Source organism: Mirounga angustirostris, unplaced genomic scaffold (assembly GCF_029215605.1).
Source record: "Mirounga angustirostris isolate CCGP_5_RB_7025 unplaced genomic scaffold, mMirAng1.0.hap1 SCAF_14, whole genome shotgun sequence".
Classification (NCBI taxonomy): domain Eukaryota; kingdom Metazoa; phylum Chordata; class Mammalia; order Carnivora; family Phocidae; genus Mirounga; species Mirounga angustirostris.
In genome coordinates, this window is record NW_026991722.1 from 25,139,709 (window position 1) to 25,163,893 (window position 24,185).

A 24,185-nucleotide genomic window follows, 5' to 3' on the forward strand; every position below is an offset into this window, starting at 1 on the left:
CAAGGGCTGGATAAGCTGCCGTAGCTTCATTTGGGAAATAGGAGCTGTGACAAGCCGGGACTCTGGGTACAGTGTTCTTGCCCCTGGATATGGAGCTAGGAGGCCTGAGCCCAGAAGACACCTCTTCTGCCTCCACAGGGTTCCATGGCAAGCTTGACGCCTTCCATATGACCTCAGGTTTATTGTACCAGTGTGGGGTATTCAGGAGGGCTTGGATTCTTTGGCTGGCCCCTGGGGAAGTCTCAAAGCCTTGAAATGCACTGGAGGCCTGAGCAGTGTGCTCGAAGCTGCCTGCCTCCCTCATCCCTGACACCCGAACTCCTCCCCACTGGTCTCAAGTGTGCCCCACTGGGGGATCTATCCTGGTCACCCGGCCCACGGTGAATGTGCTGTGTCCCTAGGATCTCTCCCCGGGTTGATGGTGAATATCCCTGTGTTTAGAGCCTGTGTCCACAGCTCATTCCTGGAGGGCAGGCAGGGATCTCTTCTTGCTCTGCTCCTGCCAGATTCACTATGGGGAGTATCAAGATCCACTGGCAATGGATGATTGGGTTCTCAGCGCAGGGTCGTGGGAAGTGGTTTCTGGGATGGGGAGGGGCGGCGCTTGAAGGGTGTTTCAGAGGGCCTTGCTCCCAGCAGCATTCACCTGCTCTCTGTTCTCTTTAGGGGTGAGCATGGTCTGAGGGCAGGTGGGGGGCAGGTGAGGGTGGCAAAGGGACGAGTCTCTCAGTACAGCTCAGTGAGACCATTCCTTTCAGGTGGGAAACCAAGGTGGGCCTCTAACTACTGGCCCTGGTTACGGGAAGTGATGGGGTTGAGGCGCAGGTGGGGCTGCAAAGCTATGGGATTGGGCTGGGCCCGGGTGGGACTCACATTCTCATTCCTTCAGCTTCACTTCAGATGCACTGATAACCCACTGCCTGAAAACGCATAACAAAGGAGAGGGAGGGGCACAGTAGCCAGAGACAGTAGCTGGAGAGGGGGCGGCGGGCCACTGGGCTCCACTCTAGCTCTGGGGCTGTCGGCTGGGTGCCACTGGGTTAACGAAAATACCTCTCTGGGCCCTAGTTCTCTTTTCTAGCAACAACTACGACAAGGAATGACACTTGAATGGTACTTTCTAGGTCCAAGGCACTCTTCTAAGAACACAAATCAGTTTATTCAATCATCCCCACAACCTTGTGGAGGTAAATGGCCACCTTAGGATCCTCACTGTACAGCTGACAAAACAGGCCTAGAGAGGTGATGTCACCTGCCTCAGTCACATAGCTAGAGGGTGAGAAGCTGGGCAGAGCCCAGGCTATCCCTCCACACTTGGCAGAGGGGCTAGAGGAGGCTCGAGAGAATGATTTCTAGAGACTCATTAAGCTCTAACCTCTAACGTTGTGATATTTCTACAGCCCGTTAGTCATTTTTTAATGGTCTGTTCTTGGCTGTATCCGGATTCCAACGGGCTGACCACCCCGGGAGAGAGGTGTAAGCAGTGCCGCCCACTCCTTCCGAAGCCAGAGCTTCTCTGCTCTCCGGGGACACAGAGGAACAGTCAAGGCAGGCCAAGGGCAATGACCTGAGGAGCCGCAACTCCCTGACTGGTGGCTAGAAAGCCCTTCTTCCTCCCCGTCGTCCTGCCTTAAGGGCCACAGGGGAAACAGAAGAACAACCGGTCTGACACTGTGGGGTGGGGTCTTAGAAGACAGAAGCCACCTCACAGCGTGGGTGGGATTTCTATGAGGGTGATGAGTGGTCCCACAGGAAGGCCTGGGCCTGGTCAGAGCCAGGGTAGTGGTCTGGCTGATCATGACACAGGGCACACGGGCAGTGAGAGTGGGGTGGTGGGAAGAGATTCTGGAAGGTTAGGTCAGGGCCAGGTTTGGGGCTCTCATGCTGATGGTATGGGAGGAGCAGGAACCTTGGTTTTGGCTGGAGCAAGTCTTCTTGGAGCCTAGACATTGGATAGTCAGAGCTGGGTCAGGGACAGGGCTGTAGGGGTGGTGAGCCAGGGAGTGGCTGGATCACTGGCAGCTGAGAGAGGTCCTGGAAAGCTGAGCTGAGAGATGAAGAGGGGGAGCTGCCCTGGGGAGGCCCCTCCAGCAGCCTGCCTGAATTCAGGCCCTGGCTCTGCCTCTGTCTCACTGTGTGACCCGGGTGAATTATGTTACCTCTCTGTGTCTCAGTTTCTTTCCTTGTAAAATGTGGATATCATGGTACCCACCTCAAAGGGTGGTTGTACCATGTGCACTGATAACTACAGAACCCTTCAAACCCAGGACACCCTCTCTAAGAATTCACTAAATACAATGGGTAGGCCAGTCGGACTTGTGGCACATCAGCGGGAAGCAATCTGGGCCACCCCAGATGGCCAGGCAGACATCTGGGGTGTGGGAGAAGGACAGGAGGTAGCGGATGAGGAGCAGACTATATTCCGATTATCAGCATGGCTCTCCCCATGGGTCCTTCCAGAAGGATGAACAAAAGGCATCTGTGAACTTTGAAACCATAGCTCATTATAGCACAGCATCCCCCAAGGGCCTCCCACGTCTGCTCTTAGCCAGGCCACCATTTTGGAATGCCACCCATTCAGTATGGGTGCAACAGCCACACCGAGGACTCACCCCATCTCCCACGAGTGGTAGTGATTCTTTTGTGACCCTTCAAAGATGAAGAGACCTGAGGAGGGACAGAAAGGTTAGCCCACAGGCCAAAGAATGGAGAGGGGTAGGCCAGGGTCTGAGCAGGATGGACTGTGGCCTCTCCCACAGCATGCCGCCAGGCCCGGGCCCATCAAGCCAAAGTCTGCCCCTCCTGAAGGTGTCACAGGCCACAGTGAGTGGGTGTCCTCGCTTGGCATCCAGCTCGGGGTTAGACCTGTCCCTCCAGACACCTCGCTTTTCTTCAATAATCCATTTTGCCCGATACTAACTCTCCCCAACAAGTCCCTCGGGCCTGTTTCAAAGGCTCCTAAACCAGGAGGAATCATGTCTATCTGACTGGTTTTGGGGAGGGCGAGGAGTAATTAATACTCCCCTGGTGATGCCATCTAAGGAATTTCAACGTCACATGCCCAGATGTGGGAGGAGCCTTAGAGACGCAGTGACCCAGGTTTGCCCAGCACTGAGGGTTTCCAGGGATACGGGCATTTCTGTGCTAAAAATTGGACAGTCCCGGGGAAAGCAGACCCCTGCCCCCGCCTAGTTAGAGATCAGTAGACTCAGTTCCCCTTGTTTGACCAGGGAATCAATGGAGGCCCTAAAGAGTAGGTGGCCTGATCAAGTTCCTGACCTGCCTTGGCCAAAGAGATGGTCTACCTAGGCCCTGACTCCCAGCCCAGTGCTCTTTCTCTCACATTGCCATGAGGTAAGACAAGAGGACATGGGGCTGGGGGTAACATCTGGCAGTGCCTGGCCCTCCTCTGCCACTGGGGGTTGAATCAAGAAGGTACGTACAACTCAAGGCCAACCCATGACCAGCCACCCTGCACAGGAGGCACCTGAATGACACGTCAAGGATCCTTATTTGTCATGATTTGACTTGAACTGAACTTCACCTCCCAAGAGAGCTCTATGCATGGGCCACCATGACCCATCCTCTAGGGTCCTGCTTGAGGCTTAACGTCCATCACCACTGTCCCTCTACCAGCTGCTGCTTGATGATCCAGCCCTGAGCCTTCCTAACAAAGGCCCAGAGTGGTCGCTGGAAACCAACGTTTCTTTCTGCTTCAAACCTGGATGCTGATGTTAGTCTCTCCTGGGTTGTCTAACAGACTTATTTCTGGGCCACAGCAGGGAGACCTGCGCGAGGGCAGGTACTCCAAAGCTGGCAGGACCTTAATGGAGTGCTGAAAGGCCCCAAGAGGATGAAGTTGGGACCCTGGGGCAGGCTGGCTACCTCCTTGTCCTCAGTATTTCCCGAGGATCTACTACATGCCAGGCCCTGGGGATATGGTTGGGAGTAATGTGACAAAGAGCCCTGCTCTTGCAGAGCTCATCTTCTAGTGGGGAGAAAGAGACAATAAACAGAAGAAACGCATCATGCAGAACATTAGAAGGTGTTAAGTTCTATGGAGAATACGAAGCCAGGAAGGAGGACTGGGAGTGCTGGTGTGTGATGGGAGCATCTGTGCGAGAGGCTGCACCTTTGGATAGAGTGGGTAGCCCAGGTCAGCTCTTACCAAAATGGTGCCGCTGAGCAAAGATGTGAGGGAGCAGTCATGTAAATATCTGGGAGAGGAGCAATCCAGGTAGAGGGGACAGCAAGTGCAAAGGCCCTGAGGTAGAAGCTTGCTGGCACGCTCGAAGCCCCCAACAAGGTCGGTGGTAGCTGGAGTGCAGAGTGTGAGGGGGATGGTAGAGGATGAGGTCAGAGGTCATGGGAACCAGGTCATCTGGGGCCTTGTAAGCCACTGAAAGGGTTTTGGCCCTTACTCTACATAAAATGGGGAACTACTGAAGGATTCTTAATAAAGAAATGACATTTGAAAAGAATTTGGGAGACTATTGAGGTTACAAGAATAATCCAGATGAGAGCCAATGGTGCCCTGGGCCACAGGGGCAGGAAGAGAGACGGTGAGAGGTGGGTGGATTTTGGATTGGGTCTGAAGGTAGGGCTGGCAGGAATTGCAGATGGGCTAGACATGGGTAGGAGAAGGGGAGGAGTCAAGGATGCCTCCAAGGTATTTGGTCTCAGAAGGTGCAAGGATGGAGCTGTGTTACCTGAGCCAGGGGAGACTGGGAGGAGGGCAGAAGCTCACTCTTGGATATGTTGAGTTTGAGAAGTCTATGAGATACCCATTCCACGATGTTGAGAACATTTGGAGGATCCAGGAGCCTGGAGCTCAAAGAGATGGCTGCCCCAGGAGCTGGCCGGATACCCTGGCTCAGGCAGTGCACCTGCTCTCTTAGGCTCAGCAAAAAGTTTGTTTTTATTTCAGTTTAATTTTCATTTATAATTATGTAAAATATTTGCACAGTTCCAAAGTTAAGTCTGCAAAATGAAGAACTAGCTTCTACTCTTCTCCTCCTTTTGCCTCTATAAATAACCATTTTATTAGTTTAATGGTTTATCTATCCATTCATTATATTTAATATAAGTGAATATGAATACATACTTGTATCTGCCTTTTCAGGGAGAAACACAAGTGTACTATGTATACTTTTTCCACTTTGCTTTTTTTCTGTTACTATTATTTAAGGTCATTCATTTCTCTCTGCTTTTTATTTTTAGGATGGCTTCCCCACACCCCCCTGCCCCCCACCCACTTTTATAGATTTTTAGAAATGTCTGTACCATGGTGGCTCAATTCTAGCAAGCACTACCACTCTGGGTAAGGGGCAAGCAGTCCCTAGGATTCCATGTGCAGCAGTTTACAAGAGAATGGGTTATTCTGTGGTTTCTTCCTGTTTTGAGCTTCTAGAACTCCCTGATTCTTGAGATAGGCATAGTGGGGCCTTGTCATGCGCTAGGAGAAGTATCAGGGCAGAAACCGGGGACTCAGGTCATAGTCGGGCTCTGCCAACATCAAGTGTTTGACCTTGGGGAGCCCCACTCTTGCTGCAAAATGAGGAGCCTGGACTAGACGTTCTATGGGCCTTGGAGGGGACACTGGTTCTCTACGAGGATGGGTGTAGGCTGATCTGAAACTGCTCCTGGCAAAGTCCTCTTAGGGGAAGGCAATAAAGACAAGAGTTCCATCGTGTGACTGTCTCTGCCCCATCACTGGTTTGCTGCATATGGCAAGGGCTGCTAGGTGACAAGGAGCCACGTGCTGGGTTATGGAGACAGAGCTGTGAGCAGGAGGCAGGAGTGTGCTTACAAAGCAGGGGGTCAGTGGGAGCAGCCAGCTGGGCAAGACAGTTCCAGGGAGTTCACAGATGCCAGGATCAGAGTGGAACAGCAGGTGACCGGGCAGCTGGTCGGGATGGCAGAGGGCTGAACGCTCCCCCCAGGGAGGTAAAGGCTGAGCCGCCACGGCTGGCCTGCCCTGACAGGAGGCTCCTGCACTCTTCCCGCCTGAGGCTGGGCCAGGGACACCTTCCCCAGGAGGGCCGTCTGGAGCCTGGGGGCTCCCTGGCCACAGTGGTGCAGATCCAGAAAGTTCCCAGAGCATGAGCATTGTTTTTATTCTTTCTTCCGCGGAAAAAAATTTCAGACCTGGAGCCACCCATCCTTTCTGTTTTTCCTTCTCTCCCCACACTCCCAAACACAACTCACACATGTAAAGGCAAGAGGCCAGGAAATAAATATGCCAGAAAGAAAAATCCCTGGAAGAAACAGAAAGAGCAAAACTATGAGCCATCCCAAAGTGGCAGCCTGGGTGGGGCTTCCCACTAAGCTGTGCCTCACACGCTCGGGCTCAACGTCTTCTCCAAGCTTCCATCCACAGCTCTGACTTCCGCTCGCTGCAGCTAGGGGCAGGGTGGGCCCCGGACCCTGGGGACTCCGTGGGGTCTGCGGAGTGGCCCCGGAGCATGCCGAGAGCAGGAGGAGGAGCTGCGGAGCCTGGAGGGGCACAGGCACTCATGCTACGCCCTTCACCTTTCAAATCCCAGACGTCAAATCCACAGTCACCAAGCTCACTAACCACAGCCCGTGGGGCCGTGCGGAAAGGAACATGGGAGAGGAATCCACTTTCTGCACTGACCGGGTCTTGACTCAGTGTATCTTGGAAGAAAGACGAGGAGGTCTGAACGCTCCCACACAGGGCCAGCTCGGTAATTACAGGTTTTCATAACACTCCGGGAAGGAGCCGTTGCCGCTCTGGAGAAGTGGGGGAAAGGCTTCGTGGCAACCATTCCCAGGAATGAGTCCATCCTAACCGCCGGACCACCCTGGTGTGCCCTTTCCAACTCCTCCGCTTCCTCTGACATACAGGATAACAACCAGCCCAGCCCTGCCCCCGGGACCGTCGGTTCTCCCCTCCACAAGCACGCATGAGGTCTATCCTGTTCTGGCCCCAGATCCACGGGCCGGAGCTCCTGGGGAGCACAGCAGGTGGCACGGGAGCACCTCCACCTTCTGAGCAGACCTAAGCGCCCCTGGGTAGACGTTTTCAGCATGACCTATCTTGACGGGGGAGTTTAATCACCAGCCAGGATTCTGCAGACCTCAGCCTGAAAGGATGGGAATTGGGCTCTGGGACTCAAGACAAAGATCTGAGGCTCCCTCGGACACCAGAAGATAGAGAATCTGTTCAGGTGCCCTCTCCTTGCCCATCAACATCTCCCTTCTTCCATCTCCCAATCTCACCTCCTTCTTGCCACTGTGAACTTCGTCCTCAGTACCACCCTCCATAAGTCTCAAGCTTTCCAACTGTGTTCCTTGGCACCTGCTGTCCCCTCCAGGGATGTCCTCTCCTAGACTCGCTGCCTGGATATCTGTATGCAATGCATCATGGATGCAGCTGTAGCTTGATGTGCTGGGTCTAAACCCTTCGCTCGCTTTTCAGGCTCTCTGCAGAGGGCCCACCTCTCTGACCTGCCCTCTCCACTTGGGTGCTGTGCTCTCCAGTCAGGCCGCCCTGCCCACTGTCCCTGAATGCCACTGGACTTTTTCCTCTGCTCAGTCACTTACCGGGAACCATGCCCTTCACTTCCCCCTGCCCTCCACCTGGCCCCACTGAAGGGACCGATCACATTGTGCCTCCTCCAGGAAGGCTTCTTGGCTGCTATGGTAAACCCCAGAAATCTTTCCTTTTTCTCAAGTCCCAGGGCCTATGGACTGCTTTGCTCACACACACACACACACACGGGCACACCATACACACACACGTACATACATAAAGACACACACATGCAACCACATTACAAAGTGAATTGTTCAGCATATCTTTTTTTTTTTTAATAGTCTCTACGCCCAACATGGGGCTCAAACTCATGACCCCGAGATCAAGAGTCGCCTGTTCTATGGACTGAGCCAGCCAGGCGCCCCTGTTCAGCATATCTTCATCTTCTATCTCTAACTAGGCTGCACACGGGTACAGACATAGGCCTGCAAGGCACTCAGCAGACCCCCCTTCCTGACCGAAGCCCGCTTTTCCGGTCCTGCTCATCTCCCTGTAAAGGGATAGCGACAGGCCTGGCTCCCACCACCCGGGGATCATGAGGCGGGTGAGGCCAACACTGCGAAGTGCTTTTGCCTCAGAAAAAACTTTCCCCTCTGCCCTACCATGCTGCCCTGAGGATAAACGGGAGACAAATGAATCCTGGGATTGGAATCACTTTAATGTAGCTCAGCAGACATCATCTCTTTGACCACAGCCATGCTGGAGGGGGGCAGCCCTGACCTATTTCTGTGGGCAGTCACTGCCAAGGGAAGGAGCGGTCTTGAAGGTCTCCCCAACTCCCGGCCCTGGGGAGACAGGATGGGGCCTCCAGCCTCCCTTCCAACCCTGCCTGTCCCGTGCTGGATTTGAGCTGGGGCTCACAGGGCAGCCTCTGTGGAATTTGAAGAACCCAACATCCCTAATGGTCTTGCTGAGACCGAACCCTGCCTTGGGGAGATGGCTGGCTCTATCTCCAAGTATCTCTTTTAGTGGACTCCAAATTGCCATCCACCTCCATCAGAATTAAGACCGCTGCTAAGGCACAGAGTCTTAGGATGGGAAGTAGGGGGGCACCTGGGTGGCTCAGTCAGTTAAGTGTCTGACTTTGGCTCAGGTCATGATCTCGGCGCCCTGGGATGGAGCCCCACGGCAGGCTCTGTGCTCAGCAGGGAGTCTGCTTCTCCCTCTGCCTCTGCCCCTCCTCGCCACTCATGCTCTCTCTCTCTCAAATAAATAAATAAAATCTTAAAAAAAAAAGATGGGAGGTAGGCCTTTACCCAGGAGAAGCTTACATCTGAGCCCAGCCCTGAGAGATATGGAGAAGGGCTGGGCTAGTCGTGGTTTCTGGGGGAAAGGGGCTGAAGGGGGAGTCAGGGCAACCACTCTGAGGTGGGCTGGGCACCTGCTGGCTTGGCTGGAAGGGTCCCTGCAGGTGTGGCCCGAAGGAGACTTCTTCCACATTGCTGCTCTTACAAAATGAAAACCCTTGGGCAGACTGGGAGAGTTTTCTTCCTTCCTGACACTCCCCGTGGCTCCTTGGTGGGCTGGGCCGGCTGCACTGTAAATGCCCACCTTAAAATGATGTCACCAAAGCTGGTAGGCCCCCTCCCTGGCAGCCAGAGACTCCTGTCAGGCCACCTGTGTTCCCGAGACTCCTCCCGACCACAGGGCTCCGTGGGGCTTGGGCGTGGCTCCGTCAGCCCCAGAGAGCCCTTCTCCTGACCCTGCGCTCAGGAGGCTCCTCCAGGAGAAGAGTAGCTGGCCAGGAGCCCGGCTGGTCCTGCTTCAACCCCTTTGGCTGGGTGGGGGGATCTGAGGGATTTAATGGACGTGGGAGGCCGCAGAAATAGGCGGGTAGGACTAAGGCCCAGTCGTTAGGCCACCAAGCTGGGCCTTCAATTCCCCTGCCCCTCGCCACCACCCCCATGCTGTTTCCAACTTCCCTTTCTGCCCCTCTTCGCCCCCATCCCTCATCCGCCATCCACCGTCTCAAGGAAGTCCATCCCGAGAAGGGGTCTGAGAGTCTCGGGATACTACTTCCCCCAGGAGGGCAGCTACACCTTGCAGGGAACACAGGAAATGTGGATTTTTAACCCCATGAAGGCATGTGCTAATGATGGAGGTCCAGGCAGCCCAGTCCCAGCACCTCTCAAAATAACATTCATTCACGCTATGATTATTCACGCGATTAATGTGCAGGTGGAAGATCTACGGAGAGTCCACTAGGCCTCTACTGAGGGCACAAAGAAGACTGACACTCCCAGACGGCTGCTCACATTAGTGGGTGCCTGCTCGTGCCTACACTCCAGACAGATACCCTGGCAGGGAGCTGGGCAGCCCCGACCCTTGGCGGCATGGTGGTGCAGGATGGAGGGCACAAAAGGGACGGCACTGGCTGGCTGGGCCATACTAGTCTGCAGAAGAGGCACTGCTGTGATCCCAAAGAACTCCAGAGGAGAAGGAACGAGAAGACTGGTGTCCAGAAGGGGCTGCTCAGGGATGGGTCACCGAGAGCAAGAGACCCCCTTAGCCTGCAGATGCTTTGGGCTGCTATGTTAGCTAGAGGCTTTGCACTTGGAGAAGAGGCCCCCCTGGTGTAGGCTTTCGAGCAGGGGGATGCTGGAGGCTGTGGCTGCCCTTTGGCAGGCACGGGTCTGGGCTGGCCAGCCCCATCGCTGCAGCAAGACCTGTCCCGGGTGTGCTGCCCCACCCTGCTGGTCCTCCTTCTCCTCTGGCCTCCACCTTCTCAGGCCCTTACCTTAACAACTTCAGGGAAGCAGGGCACCTGTGACTCCGTGTTCTGCGGAGTCTAACCTTCCAAGTTCTGCGGCTACCCATTAGGTGTCCCTGGCTACTCCCATGTTACCCTGAATCCTGAGGTCTCCCTCGGCGGCATCTGGCAAGACTTTCTGCAGCCTCCAGGTCAAAATGCATCCCCAGGGACCTTAGTCCACTCTGGAGCGGGGAGCCAACAGGGCGTGTGAGGCTGATCAGACTGAGCTCAAGCATCTGGCCAGCACACTAGCCTGAGATGTGCACCTCTCAGATCTAGTGCTGCATTCAAGGACTAGAGTATGCTGGGGAATGGGGCAAGGCGGCCTGGGGCCCCCAGGACCTCTCTTCTGGCTACCTCTGTCCTGGGGAGGGGCCCTGGGCAGGCACTCATTCTCAGCAGGGAGGAGGGGCAGGGGATGTGAGCACCGGCCAGAGAGGCCTGGATTTGCCCCAAGACACATGTGAGAGCAGAGTGAGAAGCGTTACTTCACTGGCTGTGCCTTGGTCTCAGCTGTATGGCAGAAACAAATTTTCTTTTCTTTGGGCTTATTGGAGGATCTGTGATAATCTAAATCAGGGATTTGCAAACGATGGCCTGCGGGCCAAATGCCCCACCATCTGTTTTTGTGAATAAAGTTTGTTTAACTATCTGGTCCTTTATGGGATAAGTTTGCTGACCCCTGATCCAGACAGGATGCCCAGGACAGGGGCCACTCCATAAGGAGCAGCTGCAGTAACTACTTTACAATAGCGGGGACATAGGGACAGCGGTGGTGGTGGGGGCGGACTGTTGGGTTCTGGGCCCAACGTGATCAAAACTAAGGAGGTCTTCTTCTATTGGTTTATATGCTTAGTTTCCCTAACTCAGTGTCTCTCCTTGTTCCCAAGGATGTGCCCTGGGTCACCCACAATTAGGGCTCTGCACGCACCTCTCTCAGTGATGTCCCCGTCAGGTCTGGAGGAGGCTGCTCAGCTCCCAGGGGTCCTGTTGGCTCACAGAGAGGGTCTGAAGGCCGTTCCCCAGGGGTAGCATTCTGTCTGCCTCCAGCCATACTTCTGAGCCAAGATCTGGAAGAAGCGGCCCTTGTAGGCTCTGGAACCCCAACAGGGTGGGCAGTGGTCCTCGTCCCCAGACGCAGCACAAAGAGGAGCAACCCCTTCCCGAGCCCCCACCCCCGGGGGGCGGGGCATGTGTGCTCAGTGAACCTGTCTTTCTCTTTCTCAGCTTCTTTCTTCTGCTCTTCAGGCCTCTTCCCCCTGCCCAGCCCCTCGGACTGTTCTCCCTCAGCCTTCTCTCCTCCCGCAGCCAGCTCAGGCCTGGCTCTCTGGGGCCCAGGAGGCTTCTGCAGAGCAGGGCTATCTAACAGAACTCCCGGCAAGGATGGAGATGTTCTCTGTTTGCACTGCCCGCCATGATAACCATCGGCTGCGCGGAGCTAGCGAGCACTTGACAAGTGGCCGGGGGACCGAAGGACAAATTTTCACTCGTTCCGTAGCCACTGTAGCAACTGTACCAGACAGCACAGCTCCGGTCGGAAAGGGCTTGTCATCTCTTCATCCCGTGACTCCATCTGGGCCAATGCCCCCTGAAGTACCTCTGGTGGGAGGGGCACCTGCAGACGGGAAGGGACAGACTCCAGAGGGTCCTCTTTCGCCCATCACCACGGTTCCCTACAACCTTTTATCACACCCACCAAAACGTTTCCAGTTCTGACAGCGGTCTCTCCTCTCCCTGCTATTCTGAACCCCTATAACATCTGCTCGTCCATCCCAGGCAGGACACCCCTCACCCAGACAGGTAGACAACTCCAAATTACCTTGTCTTCTGGGGTGGGTACAAAAGAAGCGCATGTCTCCCTGTACAGGGCCAATGACACAGAATCCTGTGGAAGAACATCTGGGTATTCCGATCCAGTTCTGCAAGGGCTTGAGGAAACCACGTGGCCTCTCTGAGCCTCCCCTATATAACTCTTACGAGGGGGACATTTGCCTCTGTCTTATTTGCTTCCCAGGGCTGCTGTGGGGATCCGGGGAGGAACACCGTGGAAGACATCTCTACTTGTGGTGCTAATATTTGTATCCTTTTCCGGGCGCCCAGGTGGCTCAGGAGGTTAAGCGTCCACTCTTGACTTTGGCTCAAGTCATGCTCTCAGGGTCATGAGATCAAGCCCCGTGTGGGGCTCTGCACTCAGTGCGGAGTCTGCTTGAGACCCTCCCTCTGCTGGTGCTCTCTTGCTCACTCGCTCTCTAAATAAATAAATAAAATCATAAAAAAAAATTTGTATTCTTTTCTCTCCTACCCAAGGCAGCCTTCCCTGTCAGTGTCTGACAGATTCAAGTATTTCAGTATGCTTCCAATTAAAGCCTAACTTTTTACAATCGTTGAGATTATAGAGCTTAAAGGAAAATAAGTATGTGTGTGAGTGTGAGTGTGTGTGTGCATCTTGGAAAGTTCCCTTTTCCTGGAAGTACCTGCTGGACCCCCTGGAGGACACGTATGTTCCAAAGCTCAGACAACGGCATCCTCTGGCTTAACACCTTCCCCAGAGAGGAAATACTCTCACTCACGCTCCACTCTACAGAGGAACCATGGACAGGGGGGATGGAAAAATAAAGGAGAAGATAAGGAAGGCATTCTTGGAAAGATTCGAAGCTGAACCAGAAAAGAGAAAACACAAAACACCTCAACCCATTCAAAGCTATTGGTGGATTTTACTAGGTCATTTAAAGTGGGGGCAGAGGGTGGGGGAAAGCAATAGACACAGAAAGGAACTAGAAACAGATACAGATGGTCCCCGTCCCCTGGTATTCACGCTCTTGGTTCATCCTTTTCCACACTGTACCGGGGTTAGTCTGTATGACCAACAGAATATGGCAGAAGGGATGGGATGTCACTTTTGAGATTAGGTTGTAAAACACATGACAGCTTCTCTCTCTCTGTCTCTGTCCCTCTCTCTTGGATCACTCATTCTGTCATGAGCACCCTACAGAGAGGCCCGCACTGCAAGGAAATGAAGCTTCCGGCCAACAGCCAGTGAGGAACTAAGGCCTGCCAGCAACCACGTCAGTGAGCTTGGAAGTGGACCCTCCAGTCCCATCCGAATCAAGTTTTCAGATGATCACAATCCCCGCCAACAGCTTGACTGTGATCTCAAGAGAGACTCTGAGCCAGAATCACCCAATTAAGCTGCTCCTGGATTCTTGACCCTTGGAAACCACGTGCGACCATAAATGTTTGTTGTTTTAAGCTCTGCATTTTGGAGTAGTTTGTTATGCAGCAATAGATAACCAATACAAACGCCCAGGCCAAGCTCCATTTCCAGCGAACTATCCTTGGAAACGGCAAAATGGCGGAGTCCCCAGAGCACACACAACTGTGCACAGAGACACGTGTGCCCTACGGACACACATACGGCCAAGGAGTCCTCGCCTTGTGCAGCCCTTGACATTTCACCTGCTTTCTAAGCATCGTCCCATTTGAACGGCAAACAGTCTTAGAAGGTAGATGTCCTTTGTTACAGATGAGAAACACGTCCCGGAGAGGTGCAGAAATGTGCCCGAGGCTCCATGTCTAGCAACGAGACCCAAACCAAGTCTGCACAAGTCTGCACACTCAAGGGGCCACCTACACATTTGGCTGCAGAGCCTCCTGTTCTGTGACTTCCAGAAAGTGAAGGTAGGGGCCCAAGGGATGTTTGCCTAAAGTGGGATGGTTTTGGGCTTTTAGGAGCTAAAACTCCTGTCTTCAGGAAATACCCTCCCTCCCTCTCAACCCTCCCTTCCTCTCAACCTTCTCTCCCTCTCAGCCCTCCCTGTACTGGTTTCTCAGGGTGCCAGAAACTCTCAGCACTAGATCATTCTCTTAACTCAGGCCAAATGCAAAGTGACCTGCCCTGGTTACCCATTAAGGCCAGATCGACCGTGGACACCCCAGTTCACAAGATGGGATGCAAAAGCAGAAAATCTGGGCAACAGGAGCCGTTTAGGAATAGTGAGAGGTGGGGGTGGATGGAGAGGTGGAGGTGGTTTCCCCCAATTGTGTCAGAAGAAGCACCGAAGTGAAAATATACTAGAGCTTCAGCCAGGAAAGGGTGCCCCAGACTCCCCTGCTGTCCTGAAGGCAGTGGGATGGGAACTGGAGAGGGGGGCCTTCGGAGCGAGCTGACCTAGGTGGGCCCTGCCTAGAGACATCCCAGCGATCACCTCCCCACCCCACTCCTGACCGAACACCTCCAACCTTCCAGAACATCAGGGCAAAGTCAGAATTCTGCCCTCTGCCTGTCCCATCCCCGCTCTTCTCTCCGAGCCACGGCTGGAGCTCACGGTTCAAAGGCACCAGGTTTCCTGCTCACGGTAACGAGGCTGTGCCATCTGTCCCCTGATGCCCTGAGCCAGTCTGGAACTTGCTTACTGTGGCCACCGGGCCACCAGACCAAACAAACACACACGCAGCCCCATGTCGTATTTTCTCCTTCTCACAACATTCCTCACCTTTGTTTGGGTCCACACACATCATCCTGGACTTCAGAGCTGGCCCGACAAACAGAAAGCCTGCAATCAGCTGAAAATCAGAGTCTGAAGACAGCTCAAGGGCTGGTGTATTCCTGAGGGAGGGTGTAACTGTGGGTAATGTGGCCCGGGGGTGGCTACTTTTGTTCTGGGCTCGTCTGTTCACCTGGAAAGGTGGCTCAGAATATGGGGACCACTGAACCAGGGTCCTGCATGTCCTGGGGCATCCGCCTGTCCCCAGATCCCTCAGCTGCTGCACCTGCTCCACGTGAGCCAGCGAGCTTGAGTGAGGCAGGCAGAGCTCTCTGGGTGCACGCCAGGCCTTCCTCGGTGGGCAAGGTCAGAGAGGAGGACCAGACAGGCCTAAAAAGACCTTGCTGGGTGGAGGGTAGGGCAGGTGGGGCCTGTACAGTGGGAGGGAGCCCGCAAGGGCAACAGTCAGGTGGGAGGGGTCCTGTGTAGACGGAGAGCGCAGTGAGGACTGTGCAGCAGAAGGGAGGGGTGTGTGTGTGTGGGGGGGCAGGCAAGGGGGCAGGCGGGGGGTCAGGCCTCCAGGGACTGGAGGGGAGGGGGCAGGTATGGCCGGCACTGGTAGGGGGTTCTGGAGGTCTAGGAGGAAGGTTATATGCTGTCGGGTTCCTTCACTGCTCTTTGCAAGCTACTTTCCTCATCTGTAAAATGGAAATAAAAACGATCTCTTTCTGGGGGTTGTGGGGAGGATTATCAATAATTCTGCCCCAAACTGCTAAGGTGTTAATGTGCTGGGGACTGTAAGTGGTAAGCTCCCCTTGAGCTGCTGGTACGTTTGAGTGTCCACCTACAACTGGACCTACAGAGCTTGCCACGGCCGTGGGCCTGTCTGCTCCTGGTGTTCCGGCTGTCTGTCTCTCCGGCTGTCTGTTCAGATCTACTTGGAAAGAACTGGCAGCTCTATCGATTCTGCATTTTCAAGGGCACTGAGATGCCTGCAGGTGCTACCTGAAAGATGACCCTGACACAAGGGACTGGGGACACCTCGCTCTACATTCCCCCGCCCACCCCGGGGGCTAAGCACAGGGATCACCTCCGAGGACCCAAGGGCCTATCTTGTTGAGTTATTTTAATTCTGTTTGCTGATGTCTTGCCTAATCGAGGCCCTGCATCACTTCTGGAAACCAAGGCCCCCCCCAAATACTCCAAACCATAATAGAGGCCACCTTGGCTTCCCCAAAACACACGCACTGGAATAAATGACTAAACTTAAATTACTAGGGAAGACTCACAAATAACTCTTGGAGCTCAGGGTAGACGCTGATCAGGCAGGAAGGCTCCTTGGTATTTTTAAAGCCTGTGCTCATGTGCCTGCTGGGAAACCTTGGGGAGTGTGCCCTGGGCCCAAACCCCTGGGACTAGGGGAGTGGGAGGAGGTGCTCCCGGCCACACTGCCCCCCGTTGGAGTGCTGCCAATCATTCTAGAACTCATACCACCTCTCCTCCAGCTTCTCACCGGGTGCGGCCCCCGCAATCCAGGCTACTGCAGAGACCTCCTAAATATGCCCATGCGTGAGTCATCTGAACCAGGGAAGGGTTCTCCAGGCATGACTGAGCTGGGGCTGGGGTGCAGGAGGCAGAAGGTGAGTGGCGCTGTTGGGTAGGTCTCGTCTGAAACCTTGCCATTCACTCATTCCTTTGAATTATGCACTAGCTTTCCACTCAGTCCATTTGAAAATAGCAGCCCCACGCTGCTCACCACCCCTGGCACATAAGTTAATTAGGGAGTGTACGCAGAAGGCGGTGAAGGACCCAAAAGGGAGGCGGAGCATGCCGGGGAGGGGACGGAGAGCTTTCTGCAGAGAACTGGATGGGGACACAGGCTCTGAAGCCAGACTGCTCAGCTTTGCCGTCTGGCTCAGCTCCTTCACCACTCTGTGCCAGTGACTTGCCCCATTTGTAAAATGGAAATAAAACCAGTATCTCCTCTCCTTATTGGTGGCAAGACGATAGGAGCTGATATTTTGTAAAGGGCTCAGTGTGTCCCGAACATGGTGAGCATTCTGGAAGCGCTTGTTAAATTGCTGAGTGACTTCTGGAGGACTGAGGGTGGGCTGGGCTTGCCCGTGGGTCCAGCCAAAAGGCCCCAGACCCAGTGGGATGTACCGCCTACCCTCCGAGTGAGGTGGTCCCAGGCAGCATCCCATCTTAGGCAGCCAGATGCTGGGAGTATGGGGACTCAGAGGCGGGCAGGGTACCCAGGGGACAGACCTGGACCAGATTGGGTCCTGAAAGATGCACACAGGGGCAGCAGATAGGGCCTGCCTTTGTCACCTGACCACATTCCTGCAGGCTGCACATCGATGTCCTTGAGACGGCAAGAAGAACGGGCTTGACGAGGGTCCTTAGCTCCTCAAGATCCCCTGCCCGGTGAGAGGGGAGCTAGTCCTGAAGCCGAGCGAGGCTGGTGCAGGCCCTGGGCTGCCCACCACGCATGCCGCCCCCGCGCAAGGCTACACAGACTTGGCGCCTGGGGCCCAGTCATTCGGGACCCCCAGAGTTGCCTGTTTCCATATGCTCTAGCAAGGGAGGAAGGGCTGGGGGTTAACATCTCTGAGCCAATCCCCAGATGCCAAGATGGCCGAAACCGAGAGACTGAGGCCCCTGAGGAGGAGAAACTGAACGCACACAGGTGGCTGTTTCCTGGGGTATCCGCCCTCCCTCCTGTCCCAGGCACAGAGCCCGTGAAGATGGCATTCCTCTGTCTCAGCCAGTTTCCTGGTCAGCAACCCTGGCGCCGCCCAGGCCTCTAGACGCGGGCCCCCTGCTGCCTCCTGGTCCCTCTCCTTTGCTATCTGGGGTCAGTGGGGTGTGAATACATCCTAAGAGCTGGAAAGAAGGCAAGAGAGCCAACAGAGAAGGGCAATGCTCAGCTTCCCAGAGCGGGCACAGACTGGGAGATGCCCACTGCCAGGGTGGGCAGGCCCGGCACCCGGGAGCTCTGCCAAAATGCACAAAATGGCCCTCCCACGGATGCGGGCCTGGGCCCAAGGGACATGCTGGCCCTTCCCTGGGAGAGGGGCCCCAGGGCCTTGTTTTCTTTCCCACGAAGTGTGATGCATAGAGCCGATCCTGAGCATGAAGCGTGTGCCAGGAGAGAGGGGCAAGAGAGGGCATCCAGGGAAGGTGCACTGGCCTTAGGTGAGTCACGGGCCGGCCTTCCCAGGCCCTCTCACAGCCAGCTCTGCCCAGGAACACTGCCCGAGGCGGCTGCATGGTCCACAGGAGGATCTGACCATCATGATTTGTACAGCGGCTGGGGTCTTCTCTAGGCATATCAGGGCTGGAATTTCACATCCATTGGACACAGACGTGGACATGTAGCTTCAAGAAATGAGCTGTTCTTCTTTCCAAGAGTGCCTGCTTGGGGGTGGGCGTGGGGGAGGGAGGAGAAGGAGCCTAAAAATAATTCCTCTCTGACTCATGTTGCTTCGAATCTGACAGGGCTGCCTGCCAGGTGGGGGTTTGCCTGTCCCATTTTCTTATCTATCTTTAGCAGGGACTTAATGAGGGCAATTTCCTTGCTGGGATAGAAAGACAAACCTCAGGCAATGGCAGTGTGATCTGTCTTGCTGTCCCCTGGGCTCCTGATGACAGGATGACAATGATGGTCACCGCAGCGCTAAGCAGTCTGGGGGGGGGGGAGGTTTAGGGACGGTGTCATCCCAGGATGGGGCAAATGAAGCAGAGGTCCCCTCAATGAGACCCAAGCCAGGGGACATCCAGGGGAGGAAGGCTCTCTGGTCCCCAGTTCTACCACCACCACCCACACAAGATAAATTACTGGGTCTGAAATCCCATCCCTCACAATATATTCCTTTACCTTGAGCACCTCTCTACCCGGCTTTGAAGAGCAAGCACAGTTGGTTCTCATTATTCACTGTAGTGAAGTTCTACAAAGTCCTGCAAACACCAAATTAGGGAATACCGAACAATTGCTCCCAGGGGATATACAGGGTTAGGTTTCCACAAGCCCCTGGTCACAACATTTTCCCCATTTGATCAATACATAAGCTTTATATTATGTGTTTCTGCTTAAAGACACCTTGCTTAATGTATAGTGTTGATGCATCAATGGTGAAGTCACGGTCAACGGCACTCTATCGATCCCGAAAATACGTCATAAGTATCACAACTATATATAACTCGTGCCTCAACGACACTTCTCTAACACACGTATTTTTCTCCAGAAGGTACATCACAGCCTTCTTGCCCGGAGGAACAGGAGACAGTACCTCGGCACTACACTCGGGAGCACTTCAAACAGCAAATTCACCAACACGAAGCACACACACGTGAACGTTATGGTGCTAAGTTGATCACGAAAAGGATGCTTGTTTGCAGGTCGAGGGCTGAAACCCAAAGGAGGGGCATCTCCTGGTCTGACCTCAGCTGGGAATGTGCATATTGGGCAAGTGAAATTTCTCACTGCCCCACGCATGTCCGCGAATGACCTTGAAAGGACTGTGAGTACTGATTTCAGGGGTTACACATACATTTTAGCAAGTAGGCAAATTTGCAAATGGAATCCACGAGTAATGAGGACGGACTCTACTTCCAAAAGGGCTAACTTAACAACTTGTGTGAATGAGCCGATGGATAAATCCAGGGCTCCAAACGAGGTTATTTCCTGATCCGCTCCTGGTTGGCAAGATCTGGGACTTAGTCATCCTCACAGGATGAAGGACTCCATGATGGCAGGGGTCATCTGCGGTGCTGAATGGAGCAGCAAGCTCCCAAAAGGAACTGTGACTTACGGGAAGGGGGTGAAGGAGGCAGAGGGCATCCCCAGGGTCCTCGCCCGTGAGCCTCGAAGTGAGGAGGAGGGATAAAGTGATTCTAGAATGGAATGACGGGTTGCCCATAACCAGTGATGACTATCAAAGCATGGGGTAGTCATCAGAACGTGTCAAGGAGTGCACTGACCAAGGGTTGACGATAGTCCTAAAATTGTATTTTTGTCTTTCGAGTGAGAAGGAGGATGGAAGCATGAGGTCGCTGATGGGGATGATGTAAAATTAAGGGGGCAGCTGAAACAAAGATTTGCCTTCTATCAGAGGCTGGCCCAGGAAAGGCAGACGCTGCAGAGCATCCCTATGATGCCCAGAACCTAAGACAGGATGGTGGGAAATGACGGGTGCTCTGAATGCTCATCTTCTTGCCCAAGGGCTGGAATAATATTGCTCAGGAAGAGAGAACTCTGCACTAAGGTCATAAATGGCCCTGGAACACGTCTGAGGAGTCTTGGAGAACAGACAAAGTGCTAGAGACTGTGTGCATACAGTTCCAATTTTGCAAAAAACCAGAAAAATACAGATAGGCTTTCTCTCAGAGATTCCCAAAGAGATGATTTGGAAGAAACAATGTCACCACTAATAGCTAGAACAGATTCACACAAAACTAGACCAGATTAACTGCCTCTTTTGAAAGGGTCACTTGCCTGATGTATCTGGGGAACCCTGCAGACGTCAAGATTCAAGGAATGTTCCCAGGGGCTTGTGGTATCACTCTGTCCGGGGACCGGACTTATTCATTAAAAATGTTTTAATTGACATGTAAATCATACAACAAAATCTACCCTTTTAAATTACATAATCCAGGATTTTTAGTTTATTTACCAAGTTGCATATCCATCACCACTAATTCCAGATGTCCTGTTCATTTTTATCAGTGACCCAGATGATGTCACAGAGAGCTTGCAAAATCAAATCTGATGGCTGACACTTTGTCCCTAGGGAAAGAGCCTGGCACCCAGGGAGGGTTTGGGCACCTGCTGGCAGAGGAAGGGAAGGCGGGATGAGATTCTTAATTGGTTCCACAATTAGGGGACACCGAGCCATGGTCATGGTCATTGGTAGGACAGAAGCAGCAAGAGCTGCTGGAGGTTCGAATCACCCTGCAGTGTCCCGGATGTGGTCTGACTGCACCACCTGGGGACCCAGGGAGGGGGTGGCATGTGGAGGTGTGGGACAGCTCGCTCTCCTGCTCCTCACCCAGCAGGGCCATCTGACACTAGCTGGATGACCACGGCATTCTTTTCTTCTTCCTTCCAAATCTGCTTTGCACATAGAGTAAATGAACCATTCTGAGACCGCACTTAATGAAACAGATTAATTTGGAGAACGGCTCTCTTATCTCCCCGGCTGCTAGGGCAGCGTGGGAGGGAACGATAGTGCCTGCATCAGCTGGTCCGCTCTGTCAGGACGCTGGGCTCTTGGGAGTGTGTGGTGTCCACAGAGACTTGTAACACCCTGGGCCGGGACCTTCCGGGACCAGGAGCTCCGGCTTTTCCCTTCCATTTAGTTCAGCTGGGGGTGGTGGCTGCTGTGAGCTCCACCCTTCTGGTGCTGTTTCTAGGGAGCTTTGTGGGGGGACTTCTGGGGGGTGGTGGCAATCCCTGGCTCCCACACCTGTTCGGCTGTAGCAACTTTCACACTTCTCCCACCCCCCTTCCAAATCCTTGCGGTGTCTCACGGCTAGTTCAATGCCCACCTCTTCCAGGAAGCTGTCCGCAGCCACCCCCTGCTGGCTCCTTTCTCTGCATGCTCGGATGCGACACAGTCACATACCACGTTCTGGTGGCTTCAGGAGCCAGAGGGGGTTGTGCAAGCTGTACTCCGGCCCCGGAGAGCAGGGACCAAGGCTGACACTTCTCTGCCCTGCTCCAGAGCTCAGCAGGTAGTACGGAGCGCCATTCCATCAGTCCTAGTAGGAGAGTTAAGTCCTGCTCCAACCGGGGTGTTCGCTGTGAGGCACCAGCCGGGTCCCCCTTTACAAATGGCGCACTCCCCGCACCAGCTGCTGCACGTGCTGGGGTGTCTCTCAGGCCCTACAGAAACTGCCCTGGGCGATGACAGTTGCTGGCCTAAGGTTGTGGCAATTCTCTCCAATGATCAGCAGACATGCGGATATAAAGACCTGCTCCTTTACTCCATCTTGGGACAGCTCTGAAGTCACCTCCCTGTAGGGTCAGAGCTCCCCAGCCAGACTGCACTGCAGCTCAGCTGCTCCCTCTGCCCCATCCTGCTCCCTTCCCTCCCCGTCTACATCTATTGATCCAAAGGAGGCACCTCAGTAAGTGCCCTGCCTGCTAATCTCCATCCCAGACTCTGCTTCCCAGGGAACAGAGACTCTGACAGGTCGTTCGTTGCCTCAGTTTGTTCACTCTGCAAAATGGAGCAGGGTGGGGGAGGAGTCGAGAGAAACCTGCACCCCCAGTAGGTGAGCACTCACTCAAGGTCAACACAGGCAGTGGGTCAGCAGCATGGCCAGGACTCAGCCCTCTGGGAGCCTGCTCCTCTGCCTGCACCTGCTGGGTGGGTAGCTTGGGGCGGGGGGGCGGGGAACCCTCTGCAGGCCCCCCTCCAGCCAGCAGGGCTCTGGGGACTGAGCACCTGAGGCATGCTGCTGTCTGAGGAATGCTTGAAATACTCATTTAGAACATTCATATCATGAAATGCATCATTTTGTCTGAAATCAAACATCTGAGGAGTCTCCCAAAAGAAACAAGTGGTTACTAGTTGTTTAAGTTTTGAGAACATTTTTCAGGAAAACAACCTATGAACTGGTCAGGAGCTTCACCTTCTCACAGCTCAACTTTAATCACAGAGCCCCTGGGAGCAGCCCCTGGAGTGTGGGAGCAGAGTCGGCAGACCCCTGCACTGGAGGGAGCCTTGCCTGCCTGGGCAGTTGATCCTGGAGGGAATGCAGAGCAAAGCTCCCCAGGCTCACAAGTGAGATCCCGGGTGGCAGCCCACCCTCGCTGTAGGCATCTCCCCTCCTCTCCCCTTACAGTGTTTCCCATGTACCTCGGACTCAAGGGTGGGCCAGCGCTAAGCCTGTTTCCAGGGGCCTTACAAGGATTAGATCGTTCAAGCCTCCCACTTAGTAGACCCACTTTACAGAAGAGGAAATAGGGGCATGAAGCAGTCTGCCCAGGTCACACAGTTAGGGAATGGGGGAGGCAGAATTCACATCCAGGGCCTAATTCCAGGGCATGTGTCTCCGACTTCAACAACTGGGACGAAAAGCAGGGAGGGCACGCCCAGCCTGGCGTCCCGCCGGAGCTGGGCTATGATGCAGACTTCCTGCTCCAGGCTACAAGGCACCACACCATCCAGCTTCAGCTACCAAGACGTTTCTTCCTTGAGCCCATCTTTGGTCTAGCTGAACACTGTCTTCTTCCACTCCCAGCTAGCTTCCTCTGGTTTGGGTCCCTATGAATGCGAGGCAGCTCTCCCTTAGCCTCCGTGTAAATCTTTCATGAGTTCATTGGCGTGAATGTTCTTTCCCTGCAGCCTCCTCTTCCCCGGCCCCGTCCCGTTAGCCTCTCCTCCTGGGACATACTTCCCATCCCTTTAATCATCTTTATTGCCTTGCTCTGGACCCTGTCCCGGGTCCACATCCTTTGCGAGGTGCGCTGACCTAACCGGGCATCTGTTAACACGAGCGTGGCTCAGCGGAAGGTCAGCTTCCCAGCGTGAGCTCCTCTTCCTATAGCCCGGGGTCACGCTGCTCTCCGGAGGGGTGCTTGCCGGGCCAGGCGGCCTGGCCCACGAGCCAAGGTGTGGCTGACCTGGATGCAAGGCAGAAGCCTGCCACTGCTCCTGGGTCAGGGGGTGACCTTGCAGTCAAAGCTCGGGGACTCCCCGCACCTCCAGACATAGACTAGGGAGCAGCGGGCAGGGGAGGAGGGACACCCAGCCTCTGCTCTCGCTGACTCTTCCCCAGTCCCCCGAGAGCCCCATTCCCCTTTTAGAAGGGTGCTCCCTGCTTCTTCCCCCTGCCAGGTGCCCAGAAACGAGGTGTCAGCCTCTGTGAAGCCGCATAGCACTGAGCCATCACGGCACCCTGGTCAAGCCTGGCCCGGGGCTTGGTCCAACTCGCCTGGTTCAGTTTCCCCTTTTCCTGCTGCTACGTAACGTGCCTAGTGGTTCTGCTTTCTAAGCCAGGACGGCCTTCCTCCTAGTTAGCGGTATGGTTACTGTCCCCTGGGAAGGCCGCAGACTCACTAAATCCACCAGCTGATGACGAGTTCTGGGTGCCCCATCCTCCAGCCAACCCGAGCTGTGGCCACCACCCAGCACTCCTTGTTCAGGGCCCACATGTGGAGGGAAGGCCCAGGAACCCCGGCCAGCCACAGCCCCAGTTTCAAGGGGCAGCAGGAGAACATGTACCTCTGCTTTCCGAGCAAGGGATGTCGCCTGGACTGCTCCTTGGCTCTCTGAGAATATTCTCTGTTTGTTAAAGGTAAAACCACAGGCCATCACTTTGATCTAAGAAGAAATTCCCTATAGAGGCACACGCCTCATTTTAATTCCCAGGCAGAAGCCTT

The 24,185-nt window shown here is 54.4% G+C and overlaps 1 protein-coding gene across 9 annotated transcripts in view; it reads right to left on the reverse strand.

Annotated features, from left to right (window-relative positions):
• Nucleotides 1-24,185, reverse strand: part of CTIF (cap binding complex dependent translation initiation factor) — a 290,202-nt gene that overhangs the window by 108,837 nt on the left and 157,180 nt on the right. The window lies entirely within an intron of this gene.